The following is a 16,426-nucleotide window of genomic DNA, read 5'->3' as shown; positions in this document are numbered from 1 at the left end:
CCCCCTCGCTGTGACCTGAATGTAGATTTACCACATACCGGGTGGACATATCCTCCCCTGGTGTTCTAGAGTGTCAGGGGCACAGTGCACTCCCCTTCCTATACTATGGCAGTGCCCACCAGAGACTGCACTCCTGATATGACTGAGCTGTAAGCAGGGGTGGATCCAGAGTCTAGTCTCGGGAGGGGCACTGCCAGAAAATGAGGCGTTGCTTACAGAACTGTATTTAACGTATCATATAGTCCTAACCCTGTTTAAAACAGTGACATGTTTATCATTCCAGGTTAGATCATTACATTACAAACAGACAGGATAGGTTTAGGCCCATTGGCCAGAGGGGGAGCCAATCAGCGGGTCTGGTGGAAGCGGTGTTGGAAAAGTGGAAAAGTGTCAGTAAAGTGTCTGATCTGTCCGCTGCAGTCCCACTAAAAATCACCGATCACCGCTATTACTAGTAAAAAATAAAATAAGCATCTGGGGGCCCCCTTTAACAAAGGGGGCCCCAGATCTTGCCCCCCTCCCTATGTGAATGGGTATGGGGTACATTGTACCCCTACTCATTCACAAAAAAGTAAAAATGATAGCAGGCAGTTTTTGACAATTTCTTTATTGAAAAAAAAAAAAGTGTCCCGCGATGTAAATCCATCGTCAATCACGGCGCCGACGGACCTGAGAAAACTTTTTTACGGAAAAAACTCCAACTCCATGGGGAGCGCCCTGCCGACTGATGTTATATATCCATGGGCGGGGCCACCCAGTGACATAAACGGGTGACCCCACCCCCCCTCTGATGTCAGATGGAAGTGACATGTAAAATGTTCTTAGTAGGAAGGGAAGATCAGTGAACAGATTTAATGATCTTCCTCCCCTCTACCCAGCAGCACCCACTATGGTGGTCCGGGGGTCAGTCAATGGGAGTGGAGAGCCCTGGAAACATGGCGGGGGATTGACTGTTGTCAGGGTGTGTGGAAGGAGAGCCACCCAACTGCGTCCACCTAACAGTTGGTTTCCATACATGCCATTTATCTGTGGCAGTGAAAGTGTTAAAGATATAAATGTAGAGCAGGAATGGTCCTTTTGTGTGAAAATATAAATCCTGAGAAAGGACTGAATTGTCAATGATTTTCTCTTTTCAGGTCACCCCATACCTGTCCTCTCTGAAGATTATGGAAGTGCACTTTATTTTGACGGTTAGTAATGTATTGTACATTGTCCTGTTATGTGTTCACAGATGAAGGAACATCCATGTATTAATAAGGTGGGGAAATCTCTATAGCAGGTATGTCAAACTCAATTTTATCGTGGGCCACATCAGCATTATAGTTGCCCTCAAAGGGCCGGTTGTATCTGTAAGACTAGATATCCAGATCACCCCACCCCCTCTTACATCAGATGTCAAGAGCCGACCCCATATATATATCTATATCATTATCGGTGTTAATACTTGCCTTGTATTGCACAGGGGTTTCTTCTGCTGAGTTGGTGCTGTTTGCCTAAAACTCAGTAGCTCTACTACCTCTTCTTTGTAGCAACATTCCCCTTTTTGGTTCAAGCAAAATAGTCATAGAACCTAAATACACTGTGTTGTCTGATTATTACTCCACAGTGAATGTCTGAACCCAGAGTGTCAGGTGGGTTGGAATGTTCACCAAGTCATGGCCGTGAGGGTGAGCAGGTAATTCTAAGTAGTCCCCTAGGGGGGCTAGGCTACCCATGGATGAGCTTAGGAATATGAGAAGCATCTGGACTTGGCTATGAGGGAGCATACTGTGTAGGTGTATTGTCTCTGGTACAAGAAGCTGCCACAGCTGGATGATATGAAACCTAGCATATAAAATGCATGTTTAAAAATGATGGGACTGCAGTGTCGCCTGACTAGCTCTCACCCACCATGCTGCTTGCTTTCCGCGGTCCGTACGTGACCATAGGATGGATACCATTTAGCACCTTAAGTGTCCAACAAGCCGGTCTCTGGATCAGTTCAGGCAACTGAAGCAACCATCCAAAGAGATGTATTGATTTAAGTGTAGCACCCTGATGTTTAGGCAGGGTTGCTCCTAAATTTACCTGTATAGCTACCTTGGCACATTGTTAGGGATCAATTGATTTCACCCTAGGTCTGGAATTGCTGCACTTCACCTCTTCTGCCGCTCGGTGGCTGGGTACTTGGTGACATTAGATAAGACAAAGGGCAAAGCAAGCGGGGAAGGGAGCGGGCCAGAAAGGAGATAAGGGAACAAAGAATCATTGCGGAAGAAGTAGCAACTAAGCGGAAGGAAACTGGGCGATCGATCGTTTATGAGTGGCACATGGACTGTTGATCACGTGAGTGAAAGCCCAAGGGAAGGGTACTGCAGGGTACTGCCAGAGGCTGAGGGATGTTGGTACGCAAGTCAGTGAGATGGGCAGTGATGGCCCGTGACTTTGGGTTCAGCAATGCCCCGGGATTCCAATCAGTCAAGCGGGAGGAGTTATTCAGAGTGACTTTTCTTTAGCTCAACTTGGAAGTACCATGTAGATGGGAAGTAGTGGTAAAAAGGTAGTGGTAAAGCTGCAAGCACACATATAGAGATACAGACTGTTCTTAAAATGTTCTGCAGATGAAGATGTTATTCAGAGTGACTCTTTATCTATTATTCTCTATCAAATCTACTTCCATCTTCCCTAATTGAAGAAATCACACAAAGTGATTTCTTATTATCCGCAAATGGTTCTAGTTCTCCATAAGAGAAAGTGAAAAGATGATAATGCAACAAAAGAGCATCTCGGAACAAGTCCTTCTCCTATGCCAGTTCATGTTATTTAATAAAGCAAGAGAAAAAGCATTATGGACTGTGTTTCTGAATTTATGGGCTGCGATGGGTTAGTTGGTAAACGTGAATTACGGATATAACAAATACTAGCAGCTCCTTCGGGGTACTTGCTACATAACCATGTACTAACACTCCTATAATAATAAATATAAAGATGGTATATTTCCCCTACAAAGATTAGAGATCATTATCATGGTTCAAGGAATACTTGTAGGCTTAATTCAGTATTCAACCCCTTTGGGATCATAGTTTTCAAACTGAATATCCATTCCTTTTCCTTTCAGAGGATGGTGTCATAATCACCTCTGCATTTAGGTAGAGATTGGGCAAAAAAGCCTTTTTACTTTTAGCCCCACAGTGGAGGATTTCTTGGAACCTCTCGAAGTGCTGCGCTATAGGGCCCCATTTTGGGTTGTCCTTGTCCTTAACTTTTTGGACATTTCTAATGCTACAGAGGTGTCCCCCTACACGTATACATAGATGTCCCTTCTGTTTAACATCAAGTCTTCCTGTTCTTGCCCACATACAACTTTTCACACGGACATTCCAAAATGTGTAAGACTTTTTTCTGTGCCACAGTTAATGAACCTCATAATCTGATAAACTCTTTCACCATCCGTGTCGTTAAATTTATCTGTACGCTCAATATGATGACAGATATGGCAATGACCACATGGAAACATACTAGCCAATTATTAGACGGAGTGCAATTTTTTTTTTTTTTTTTTTAAGATTAAACACCTATATAGAAATATAATGGCCTTTTAACCACTTAAGGACCAAGCCTCTTTCTGAGATTTGTTGTTTACAAGTTAAAAACAGTTTTTTTTTTGCTAGAAAATTACTTATAACCCCCAAACATTATCTATCTATCTATCTATCTATCTATCTATCTATCTATCTATCTATCTATCTATCTATCTATCTATCTATCTATCTATCTATCTATCTATTTATGGGTGGAGCCTATGTCCGATATGGACATAGATAACATTTGTAGTTAACATAAACTTACCATCGGAAATAGACCTGGAAGTGTGGACTTACCATATGAAATGGACCTGAAAGTGTGCCTTGGTCTGCTGGTCGGTATGCCAGAATAAGGGGGCATACCCTAGTTTAAGAAATGATTATTCTGTAGAGAGAAATGAATGAAATGAATGAATGAAATGAATACCTTGAAATGGGGATGGGAGGGTGGGTATCGCGCACAGAAAACCGACAAGCACCACAGGTGAGTGGGCTGCTTAAATATCCCCCGGGCTCCTCCCATAAATTCAGGCCACCATACTGGCCTTCCTACATATATACATACATACATACATACATACATAGATATATTCTAACACCCTAGAGAATAAAATGGCGGTCATTGCAATACTTTCTGTCACACTGTATTTGCGCAGCGGTCTTACAGGTGCACTTTTTTTGAAAAAATACACTTTTTTGAATTAAAAAATAAAACAACAGTAAAGTTAGCCCAATTTTTTTTTTATACTGTGAAAGATAATGTTATGCTGAGTAAATTGATACCCAACATGTCACGCTTCAAAGTTGCGCCCGCTCGTGGAATGGCGACAAACTTTTACCCTTAAAAATCTCCATAGGCGACGTTTAAAACGTTCTACAGGTTGCATGTTTTGAGATACAGCATAGGTCTGGTGCTAGAATTATTGCTCTTGTTCTAACGGTCGCGGCAATACCTCACATGTGTGGTTTGAACACTGTTTTCATATGTGGGCACTACTCAGGTATGCGTTCGCTTCTGCACGCGAGCTCAGCGGGACGGGGCACGTTTACATTTTTTTTTCTTATTTATTTTACCTTTTATTTTTTTATTTTTACACTGTTCTTTTAAAAAAAAATTGTGCCACTTTTATTCCTATTACAGGGAATGTAAACATCCCTTGTAATAGAAAAAAAAGCATGACAGGACCTCTTAAATATGAGATCTGTGGGGTCAAAAAGACGTCACATCTCATATTTACACTAAAATGCAATACAAAAATAAATAAATAAATAAAAATGTTATCATATAAAAAAAAAAAAAAATGGACCTTTAAGAGCTATGGGCGGAAGTGACGTTTTGACGTCGCTTCCGCCCTGCAATGGTATGAAGAGGGGGGGGACCATCTTCCCCTCACTCTTCTCCATACCAAGCAGGAGAGCGGGCCCGATCGCCTCCGCTGCTACTGACGGATCCGGTAAGCGGCGGAGGGCACCGGAGTGCGGCGGGAAAAGTGATCTCCCGCCGCTGATAAAAGTGATCTTGCGGCGAATGCGCCGCAGAGACCACTTTTATCTTGAAGTGGACCACTTGCCGAAGAAGAAGATACCGGGGTTATGGCAGCTAGCTGCTCCCATTACAGTGACCCATTCAGTCCCCTTTTCTCTCTAATCACAGTGCCCCTTTACATTACAGTGCCCCCCATCACAGTGACCCATTCAGTCCCCTTTTCTCTCTAATCACAGTGCCCCTTTACATTACAGTGCCCCCCATCACAGTGACCCATTCAGTCCCCTTTTCTCTCTAATCACAGTACCCCTTTACATTACAGTGCCCCCATCACAGTGACCCATTCAGTCCCCTTTTCTCTCTAATCACAGTGCCCCTTTACATTACAGTGCCCCCATCACAGTAACCCATTCAGTCATGTCCCCTTTTCTCTCTAATCACAGTGCCCCTTTACATTACAGTGCCCCCATCACAGTGACCCATTCAGTCATGTCCCCTTTTCTCTCTAATCACAGTGCCCCTTTACATTACAGTGCCCCCCCATCACAGTGACCCATTCAGTCCACTTTTCTCTCTATTCACAGTGCCCCTTTACATTACAGTGCCCCCCCCCATCACAGTGACCCATTCAGTCCACTTTTCTCTCTATTCACAGTGCCCCTTTACATTACAGTGCCCCCCCATCACAGTGACACATTCAGTCCCCTTTTCTCTCTAATCGCGGTGCCCCTTTACATTACAGTGCCCCCCCATCACAGTGACCCATTCAGTCCCCTGTTCTCTCTAATCACAGTGCCCCTTTACATTGCAGTGCCCCCCCATCACAGTGACCCATTCAGTCCCCTATTCTCTCTAATCACAGTGCCCCTTTACATTACAGTGCCCCCCCATCACAGTGACCCATTCAGTCCCCTATTCTCTCTAATCACAGTGCCCCTTTACATTACAGTGCCCCCCATCACAGTGACCCATTCAGTCATGTCCCCTTTTCTCTCTAATCACAGTTCCCCTTTACATTACAGTGCCCCCCCATCACAGTGACCCATTCAGTTGCCTTTTCTCTCTAATCACAGTGCCCCTTTACATTACAGTGCCCCCATCACAGTGACCCATTCAGTCATGTCCCCTTTTCTCTCTAATCACAGTGCCCCTTTACATTACAGTGCCCCCATCACAGTGACCCATTCAGTCATGTCCCCTTTTCTCTCTAATCACAGTGCCCCTTTACATTACAGTGCCCCCCCATCACAGTGACCCATTCAGTCCACTTTTCTCTCTATTCACAGTGCCCCTTTACATTACAGTGCCCCCCCATCACAGTGACACATCCAGTCCCCTTTTCTCTCTAATCGCGGTGCCCCTTTACATTACAGTGCCCCCCCATCACAGTGACCCATTCAGTCCCCTGTTCTCTCTAATCACAGTGCCCCTTTACATTGCAGTGCCCCCCCATCACAGTGACCCATTCAGTCCCCTATTCTCTCTAATCACAGTGCCCCTTTACATTACAGTGCCCCCCCATCACAGTGACCCATTCAGTCCCCTATTCTCTCTAATCACAGTGCCCCTTTACATTACAGTGCCCCCCATCACAGTGACCCATTCAGTCATGTCCCCTTTTCTCTCTAATCACAGTTCCCCTTTACATTACAGTGCCCCCCCATCACAGTGACCCATTCAGTTGCCTTTTCTCTCTAATCACAGTGCCCCTTTACATTACAGTGCCCCCATCACAGTGACCCATTCAGTCATGTCCCCTTTTCTCTCTAATCACAGTGCCCCTTTACATTACAGTGCCCCCCCATCACAATGACCCATTCAGTCGCCTTTGCTCTCTAATCACAATGCCCCTTTACATTACAGTGCCCCCATCACAGTGACACATCCAGTCCCCTTTTCTCTCTAATCGCGGTGCCCCTTTACATTACAGTGCCCCCCATCACAGTGACACATCCAGTCCCCTTTTCTCTCTAATCGCGGTGCCCCTTTACATTACAGTGCCCCCCATCACAGTGACCCATTCAGTCATGTCCCCTTTTCTCTCTAATCACAGTGCCCCTTGACATTACAGTGCCCCCCCCCATCACAGTGACCCATTCAGTCCCCTTTTCTCTCTAATCGCGGTGCCCCTTTACATTACAGTGCCCCCCATCACAGTGACACATCCAGTCCCCTTTTCTCTCTAATCGCGGTGCCCCTTTACATTACAGTGCCCCCCATCACAGTGACCCATTCAGTCATGTCCCCTTTTCTCTCTAATCACAGTGCCCCTTTACATTACAGTGCCCCCCATCACAGTGACCCATTCAGTCATGTCCCCTTTTACTCTCTGCCTCCCATGCACAGTCCTATCTTCAGCAGGGCAGAGGCAGGATTCAGTCTGTGTGTCTTCTCCAGGGTCTCCCACCCTCCAATGATGTCATCCTATCAGCAGGGCAGGGGGTGGGAGGAGCTGCAGTTTTGGATCATATTACAAAGTGGGGGATTACCTGCTTGTTAATATGAAAAGACTCTATGCAGGGGCGGACTGACCATTGAGCCACTTGGGCACTGCCCGAGGGCCCTGGGCCACTAGGGGGCCCCATCAGGGTTGCCAGCCTCAGTAAAACCAGGGACAGTATGTATAAATCTGTGTTTTTTTTACATCTGTCTGTGTATACTGTTTGTACATGTATACTTTGTGATTGTATGCTGTGTGTGTATACTGTGTGGCCCCATAATCTAGGATTGCCTGGGCGCCCCATAATCTCCTATTGCCCGGGGGCCCCATGAGTTATCATTCTGCCCCTGACTCTATGTTTGTGCAGATCTCCAGCTCCTCCCACCCCCTGCTGATAGGATGACAGATAGTTGGTGGGGCGGGAGAGCCAGGAGAGGAGACACAGGTATGGATGCATATTGGGAGGTGAGCCGCGACCGTGGTCTGTGTTATGCCACGTACACACGATCGGACATTCCGACAACAAAATCCCATGTTTTTTTTTCAGACGGATGTTGGCTCAAACTTGTCTTGCATACACACGGTCACACAAAGTTGGTCGCAAATTCCGAACGTCAAGAACGCGGTGACGTACAACATGTACGGCGAGCCGAGAAAAATGATGTTCAATAAGCCAATGCTGCTCTTCTGCTTGATTCCGAGCATGCGTGGCACTTTGTGTGTTGGAATTGTGTACACACGATCGTAATGTACGACAACGGATTTTGTTGTCGAAAAATTTGAGAACCAGCTCTCAAATTTTGTGTCACGGAAATTCCGATGGAGCCTACATATGGTTGGAATTTCCGACAACAAGCTCCTATCAAACATTTTCCATCGGAAAATCCTATCGCGTGTGTGTGTGTGTATGGCGCATAGGTGTCATGTACCTGGGTGTCGTTGAACTGGGATGTTCCTGGTTCCACAGTTGCAGCCTTACCTGTTGTGCCACGGGGGAGCTCTGGAGTTGTCTCAGCTTGATGCATTCCCTTGGACTCACTAGCCCCACCTGCTGCCAGCTGTGGACAATGTACAATCAAGCAGCCCATAAATAGCACCACCTCCTGTTATTCAGTGCCCTTTTGTGTGGACTAGCTCCCTGGGTGTATTGATAACGCTGTGATTCTGATTACTGTGCGTGAACTTCTGCCTGAACTCTTGACCACTCTCTAGCCTGCTGATTTTGTACTTCACCGCCAGCTCGTGTATCACCTCTGCCTGCCTGACCACTCTCTGGATTTCGATTGTGTACCGCTTTGCCTGATCAGCTGCCAGCCTGACTACGTTTTCGCCTGAATCCTCAGCACACAAGCTCCGCTTTGGGGACTACCTACCACAGGTACCTTACATTACAAACAGGCCACAATGGCAGTGGAACCTGCTGAGATTTTAAGGGCTATTTTGCATCGGATACAACTGATTGGAGCTCGTGAACAGCATCTTTCTTCTCTGGACGGTAAGCTAGATGAGCTTTGTGCTATGCTTAAGTCTTCTTTGCCTGGTTCCTCTGCATCTGTCCAGACTCCAGCTTCTACTCCTGCTCCAATCCAACCCGCCTCTTCTGTGCCACCCAAACTTCCCTTGCCTGAAAAATTTGGTGGTGATACTGAGGACGGCAGAGGTTTTTTTTAAAACGTTTGCCATTTGCATTTCTGCAACAACCCTGGGACTTTCAGCACTTCTTCTGCCAAAGTGACTTTTGTTATTTCATTGTAAAAGGGGAAAGCCCTGGCATGGATCTCTCCTTACCTAGAACGTAATGATCCTGTGGTGCAAGACGCTGATACATTTCTGGCTTCTCTCCAGACTGTATTTGGCAAGCCAGATAGAGCTAGATAGAGTGCTCACTTTTGGACATACAGCAAGGTACCAGAACTGTGGCACAGTATGCTATTGAGTGCCGTACCCTGGCTGCTGAGACTAATTGGGATTTAAGTGCATTACGTGCAGCTTTCCATAAAGGTTTTATAGATCGCATTAAGGACGAACTGGTCTATAAGGATTCCCCAGAAGACCTTGAAAAATTCATAGAGCTGTGTGTTTGTCTGGATGTCCGGTATCATGAAAGGTTCCAAGAGAGACTTAGAATTTGTAAGCTTCCCAGGCCAGTTTAACATTTGGCCCTTAACTTCCAAGACTCAAATTTCAGTTGAGTCTAAGACACCTGTGGAACCCATGAAAGTTAGTTGTCTCCACCTAACAGAGTCAGAGAAACAAAGGAGGCGTGCGTTGGGCCTATGCCTGTACTGTGGACTTAAAGGACATTTATTTGTCTGCTCTTCCCATCCAGTAAAAGGCAGGTTCTAACCAGTGTTAGAGGAGCTGGGTTAGACCTTACAAGTACTTCCTCCAGGCCCGAGATTACTTTACCCGCAATCTTCCATTTAGCCTCTAAACTTGTCTCCTCTTTGCTAAGGAAAATAAGATCCCATCTGTTCCCAAGTCTAGACCCCTCAGCATCACCACCCTGAATGGACAACCGTTGGGAGATGGCCTTGTAAAGTTTGAGACTACAACAATCACCCTTCAGGTAGGCGCACTCCACAAAGAGGAAATTATCTTGTCTCTTATTGATTCTCCACTTCTGCCCGTTATCCTTGGTTACCAATGGTTACAACAACACAACCCTTCTTTTGATTGGGTAAATGAAGAACTAACATCTTGGGGCCTTCCTGTTATCTGAACTGTTTGTCTCGACCCAAAAGACTTTCTGGTTGTTTGTTGGCTTCCTTGGCCATTCCACCTACCCGATGAAGCTCTATGAACATAACGCGTACGGGGGAGGAGCTACGTGCTGATGTCAACCGCTGCCAACCTGCTACTTACACACCACTCAGCCATCTGTGATGGAAATGCCGTTTTTTTAAACAGCCGTTTGTGAGTAACCATTTTTACAATAAAGCTGCTTTGTAACTGATCCACAGTGAGCACTTTGAGTTGTTTTTGCTTCACCTTTTGTATATTTTGGGGAATCTCCTGGAGTTCCTGTCTTTGCCTGGATCATTTACCCTATGAAGGGACCTGCCTATGTGACATCTGTTAATTCAATGGTCCAGTCCTTAAGGTGAGCAAAGCTATTGCTCTGAAGGTGGAGGGTCTGTCACCATTATCTTCCTTGAATTGTGTGATCGTCACGTGTAATCCTCCTTGTGCTTGCTGGGACTTTTAGTCCTCTTCCCCTCTCTTGTTGGACTTTTTGTGATTGCTTTTGTAATACTGCATTTATCATTGTATTTTCAATTTACTTGTTCTTGCGCTGCACCTTACCTTATGCATTTTACTTGGATTATGTAATGATCTTTTTGTGCTAGCTGCATTCGTTTTTAGGTTATTTAGGAATTATTTTTTGTGCTGATTGCTTTATTTGTATTCACATTCCACCTACCTTGCCTCGTGAATACCATGGGTTTGCAGACATATTTTGCACGTAAAAGGCAGAGGTTTTACCTCCACATCTATCCTTTGACTGTGCGATTTAATCTGATTCCTGGAGCACCTCTTCCCAAAGGAAGACAAAAAGGAAAAGGTCTGGTGTCACCCGCAAACCACCTCCATCCCAATATATGCAACAAAAAATGCTGTAAGCCAACAATTGACAGAGTAAATGCAGTCTCAAAATGTATTAAATTTGTCATGCAAACATAAACATGAATCATAGCCAAGCCACTGAAATGATACATATAGTAAAAAATGTCATTACACGTATCATGGTATAGAATGCAAATTGCAAAGTACACAGGCATGAAAAGTATCCCAACGCGTTGCGCAAGACCATGCTTGCTTCATCAGGGGTAGATTCGTGTGCAGAACATCTGTAGGGGGTATAATGAACCAAATAAGTATCAACACAGACATGGTATCGTGACAATTAGTCAAGAGGGTCCAAAACACTTGGCCCTATACTCACCAGAGGCTGCATCAGACTACCAATTGCTTGATACCCAGAGGCAGCAGTAATGAGCGTCTGGCTCGGGAGCTGAGGAGGCAGAGGAAAAACCAACCCAACAGAGCACAAACGGGGGGCAGACATGACTGGGAGTGTGTCACCAAAGATCTCCCAGTATCCATTAATAATGTCAACTGAAACATAAATGCATGTGTATCAATAGATGCTGTCATAACAGCATAGAAGTAAAGTAATATATGATAGAAGTATGTATATGCATGAACCAAACTGATTAAATAATGGTATGAGCTAAGAATCTAGGGGACAATAGAGAAAAAAAATAAAGAAATAAAATAAAGAAAATAGTACAAAAACAGTGTAATAGAGTGTGTGTCTCGTATAGCTTATAATCTGATTTGAATTAGAGAGGGAGACGAGTGGAAGCAGTGCTGGGACAAGGCCATTTGGTGCCCAGGGCAAAGATGGCAAACTGCGCCCCCCCCCCCCCCCCATTTTTAAGAAAGAATCAATGTCATTTCAAAACAAGGATATACTTAAAACAATACAAATTCAATTAGGTTTATTGTGATAGAAACAGAGTTCACTCACACCTTTTAATTATATGTACAGTCAGGTCCATAAATATTGGGACATTGACACAATTCTAATCTTTTTGGCTCTATACACCACCACAATGGATTCCACCACTGGTCCACAGTGGGAGGATTCCCCCTTCCACCTGGAATGTGTAGATGGGGGAATTGGAACATTCTTTTATTTTTTCATTCAACCTAATAGTTGAATGAAAAAAGTGATCAATGTATGGGCTGCCCAAGAGCGAAGACTAAGATAGTTTAACCTCTTGACATCCACGCTATAGCTGAATGATAGCCACAGCGCGGACCTGAATTTCCGGAGTGCACGTGCCCTATGCGCGCTGTGATCACCGAGTCACTGGGTCCCAGCCCCTTACAATGTGATCAGCTGTCAGCCAATGACAGCTGATCACATGATCAAAACAAAAGCTCTATGATCGTTTTTTTTTTCTCCTCACGCTGACAGCGCGAGGAGAAAAAAAAGCTGATCACCGGCTCATCTGCAAGGGACATCGGTCCCGAAGAGGAAGAGGCAATTATGCCTCATCTGTGCCACCTGCCATTGCCACTTACCTATGCCCATGAGTGCCACATTTTAATGCCCACAAGTGCCACCTATCAATGCCACCTATCAGTGTAACTGATCAGTGCCCATCAGTGCCGCCTCATCAGCGTACATCAATGAAGGAGAAAAATTACCTGTTTTAAAATTTTATAACAAAATATAATAACATTTTTTTTTTTTTTCATTTGGTCTTTTTACATTTTTTTTAACAATAAATAAAAACCACAGAGGTGATCAAATACCACCAAAAGAAAGCTCTATTTGTGGTGAAAAAATGATAAAAATTTCATTTGGGTACAGTGTAGTATGACCGCGTAATTGTCATTCAAAGTGCGTCAGCGCTGAAAGCTGAGAATTGGTCTGGATAGGAGGGGGGTTTAAGTGCCCGGTAAGCAAGTGGTTAAATCTCAGCTGTTTCAGTGAGAACTGGCTGAGATTGGAACCATTAATGGGCAGGCTGAATGTTCCAAGTTGATCGATCAAATTGGGTACAACCAGCCTGCCGGATTCTCTTATGATTATCACTAGCGGTTGCTATATCTGCTAGTGATAATCACGTTTGTGGGGACAATACAATTGCTCAGCAGAAGGGATTCCCCTGTCAGCACTGACTGTGCTGACAGGGGAATTGTGTTAATTTCTTTCATGCAATCTGTGGTTACTGGAAAGAAATTTGTACCATCTATTGTACCATCTAATGTCTAACTGAAAGTGAAAGTGAAAGTTAGTGAATATCTTGAAAGAACATGAGGGGGGGAGGGTGAGGGGGAGACAGATGGAGATAAGGACAGTTCAGTGATTACATTGTACTGTGGTGTACACAATTGCTCACTCACCCAGGTCCAGGCTGGATGCTCAGGCATCTTTGGAATCTGGAGCCTGCAGCTGCTGTTTTCATATCTCCCACACATCCCTTCTCTTCAGATATATCTGCACGTCGGGGATAGTGTGGGCGGGGCGGGAAGTCACTAAAGGAGCAGAGGTGGGAGGAGCTGTATTCCTCCGTGATCTCCCGTCAGTGTGGGGGGGAGGTAATGTGTTCGCTGGGCTGTGTAAGTGTCACAGTCAGACACACTTACACAGCTGCAGCCACCAGTCTCACAATGTTACAGACTGATTCTCCTATCCTACGGGACGGGAGAAATCAGACTGTTTTCTCACAGTTACCAAGATAATGGGAGGCTTGTCCGCCCCTCCCCCTGCTGGTTCAATCCCTCTGAAGTCGCTCTCCTCCCTGACAATGAGGGGGAGGGAGCAGATCGGTCGGAGCGGCTCTCACATTATGCTCAGAGTCAGCGAGCAGAGGGAGGGGGAGAAATCCGCCCCCTCTCACACTCCGCCCAGGGCACCCGCCCCTCTCGCCCACCCCTTGTACCGGCCCTGAGTGGAAGACAGCATTCGACACCTGCAATGGACATTTTGAGTATCATCTGGTTATGCCATTTGGACTCTGTAATGCCCCTGCTGTCTTTCAACATTTTATGAATTACATTTTTCATGATTTCAACAACAGTTTTGTGATTATCTACTTGAATGGCATTTTATTCTTTTCCAAGACTCACCTAGAGCACATCTCACATGTAAAGCAAGAACTACAGCGACTGAGAGAAAACCACCTTTACGCAAAGATTGAGAAATGCAGTTTTCATCAAAACCGTATACCTTTCCTTGGATACATCATAAGTGCTGTCGGTTTTCAAATGTCCCCACAAAAGCATTCTGCTGTCTTGCAATGGCCCCAACCAACCACTTTGAGGGGGCTCCAAAGCTTTCTAGGGTTCTTGATATGACTGATTTCTGATTGGGACTCTAAACAAAGTTAATACTGCAGCTGCAGGAACAGATTCATAGGACTCAATCACTGTGTTTAAAATGTCCGTTCGGTGAAAAATTTATTATTACATGTTATTTTATACATAGATAAGAAAGGGGTGGTGTGAGATGTTATTAAAAAGTAACAAATAGCAATATGTTATTAAAAGCTAACAAATAGAAATATATTATTAAAAACTAGCGAATAGAACAATTGCAAAAGGGAGGGGGGAGTAGAGAGCGTTTAGTAGGAGAAGTGTCTGTGTGTTAGGTGAAGGTTACAGAACACATTTCAACAGTGAGAACAAAATGGGTTCTCTTGTGCTTAAATGAACAGTACAATGAATGTCCATGTCATTTCCCCCCTTTTGTTTATTTGACACCATTCTTCTCCGCGTTACGTTCAGCCGATTGCTGGTAACTCCTGTTACATTGGCGCAGAGAGACGGCGTCCTGTTCAGCTCTCTCCTAGCTTTCTCACAATAATGGGTTCATCAGGGCTGGTGGTACATTTGTTGGTACAGCGGGTAGTCACACAGAGGCATAGCCTGATGAGGAAGTAAATAACAAACATGAGAAATAGGAACATCACAATGTAAGCGCCTAGTTTTTGTAACCATGTTGCTATGCCATATAAAAAATCACCAAAACCTCCTAAACCCTTAAAGGGGTTCCATCCATCTTTAGCAATATCTCTGGCCTTATTCTGTAGTCCTCTTATCTTAGCAAGATGCCCTTTAATAATGTCCTCATTATCAGAAATGTATATACAACAGTCAGTGTGAAATATCTTACACATCCCACCTTGAGCTGCAGTGAGATAATTTAGCGTTAATCTGTGCTCTAATACTACTTTTTTAAGCTGAGCCATTTCTTCATTTAATAAACCTATATCGGTGGTAGTAAGGTTAATAATCTCATCTACAATTCTAGTGTAATTATTTAGTCTTTTCATTGCTTCAATTCCCCATCCTGTCCAGGAAGGGAACCATGACCATGTCATGTCACCTTCAGTGAACAGCTCTCTTTTGAACACTGAAGGGTATTCTGGACTCTGATCTGGTCGCACTGTATCTTTGCGAACAGCCAAAGCAGGTACTAACTTCCCAATGTAACATGTACCTGTAACATTAGTAGGAAGCCAGGCGTAAGCTTTATTTCCACATATATAATATAACCCTCTACGTATGGACGGTATGCCTGCTCCTAAAAAACTGGAAGCAATAACATGGAATCTCAGGAAACCGATATTTTCACATATTGGGAACTGTGAGCAATTTGTACTATAAAGGGTTCTATTTAGTTCTGGATCTGGGATATAATAATATTGACCATAGTTTCCTCCATAAACTGTAATTTTTGCTCCGGTGCAATCTGAATTGCCCAACCGTCTACATTTAGTGTTAAACGGGCATGTAATGTTTAAACAAATCTGTGGAGTGTTTATCTGTTTCGAAACCATCAAAGTTACTGATCTGTGCTCATTATCTGTGGAGACGATGTATGAGCCATTTATTCTGGTCCTGTTTAGATCAGTGAAATTGAGAGGCATTGCTATCATGGGTATTGTTCCTGTTTGGGGATGTAAGTGAGAACACACCCAGCAGTTACTAGCGTTGCTATGGGTTGCATACAATTTTAACATTTAGATGAAAGGGTTATTTTTCCATGTCTCAGTTCTCACAAACAACAAAAAGAAAAGAAACATTATCATCTTTTTTTCAAAGGATATCATCACTTCAGGATTTTCTTGCAGTGACTGGCGTGAATCCAGGTGGGCTTTCCTTCCAACTTGACAGCAGAACCGGTTGTCAAAAGCACCAAATGTGGTCCGTCAAATTTTGGTTCTAGTGGCTTTCTGACGTGTCGCTTGACCACCACCCAGTCACCTGGTTGGATTCTGTGAATACCTGAAACAGAATCTGGGTCGGGGATAGATTTATAAACACCTTCATGTATTTTATTCAATGTTCTTTGCAAAATCTGAACATATTCTAACAGATTAGAGTGAGAAGCCTGCAACTGTTGGGGAAAATATA

At 44.3% G+C, this 16,426-nt stretch overlaps 2 long non-coding RNA genes across 2 annotated transcripts in view; one reads left to right on the top strand and one right to left on the bottom strand.

Annotated features, from left to right (window-relative positions):
- Window positions 1-1,127: 1,127 nt before the first annotated feature.
- LOC141124038 (uncharacterized) overlaps window positions 1,128-16,426 on the top strand; it is a 39,184-nt gene continuing 23,885 nt past the window's right edge. The window contains exon 1 of the long non-coding RNA XR_012240774.1: window positions 1,128-1,190. This is a non-coding gene — a long non-coding RNA (uncharacterized lncRNA). The remainder of the gene's footprint in view (window positions 1,191-16,426) is intronic.
- Window positions 11,137-13,523, bottom strand: LOC141127190 (uncharacterized). The gene is made up of 3 exons (XR_012241496.1): window positions 13,412-13,523; window positions 11,436-11,608; window positions 11,137-11,340 (listed from the first exon to the last, which is right to left on the bottom strand). It is a non-coding gene; the product is annotated as an uncharacterized lncRNA (long non-coding RNA).

Source organism: Aquarana catesbeiana, linkage group LG01, assembly GCF_042186555.1.
Source record: "Aquarana catesbeiana isolate 2022-GZ linkage group LG01, ASM4218655v1, whole genome shotgun sequence".
In the NCBI taxonomy this organism is placed as follows: Eukaryota; Metazoa; Chordata; class Amphibia; order Anura; family Ranidae; genus Aquarana; species Aquarana catesbeiana.
This window is presented reverse-complemented; position numbering and strand designations above follow the sequence as displayed.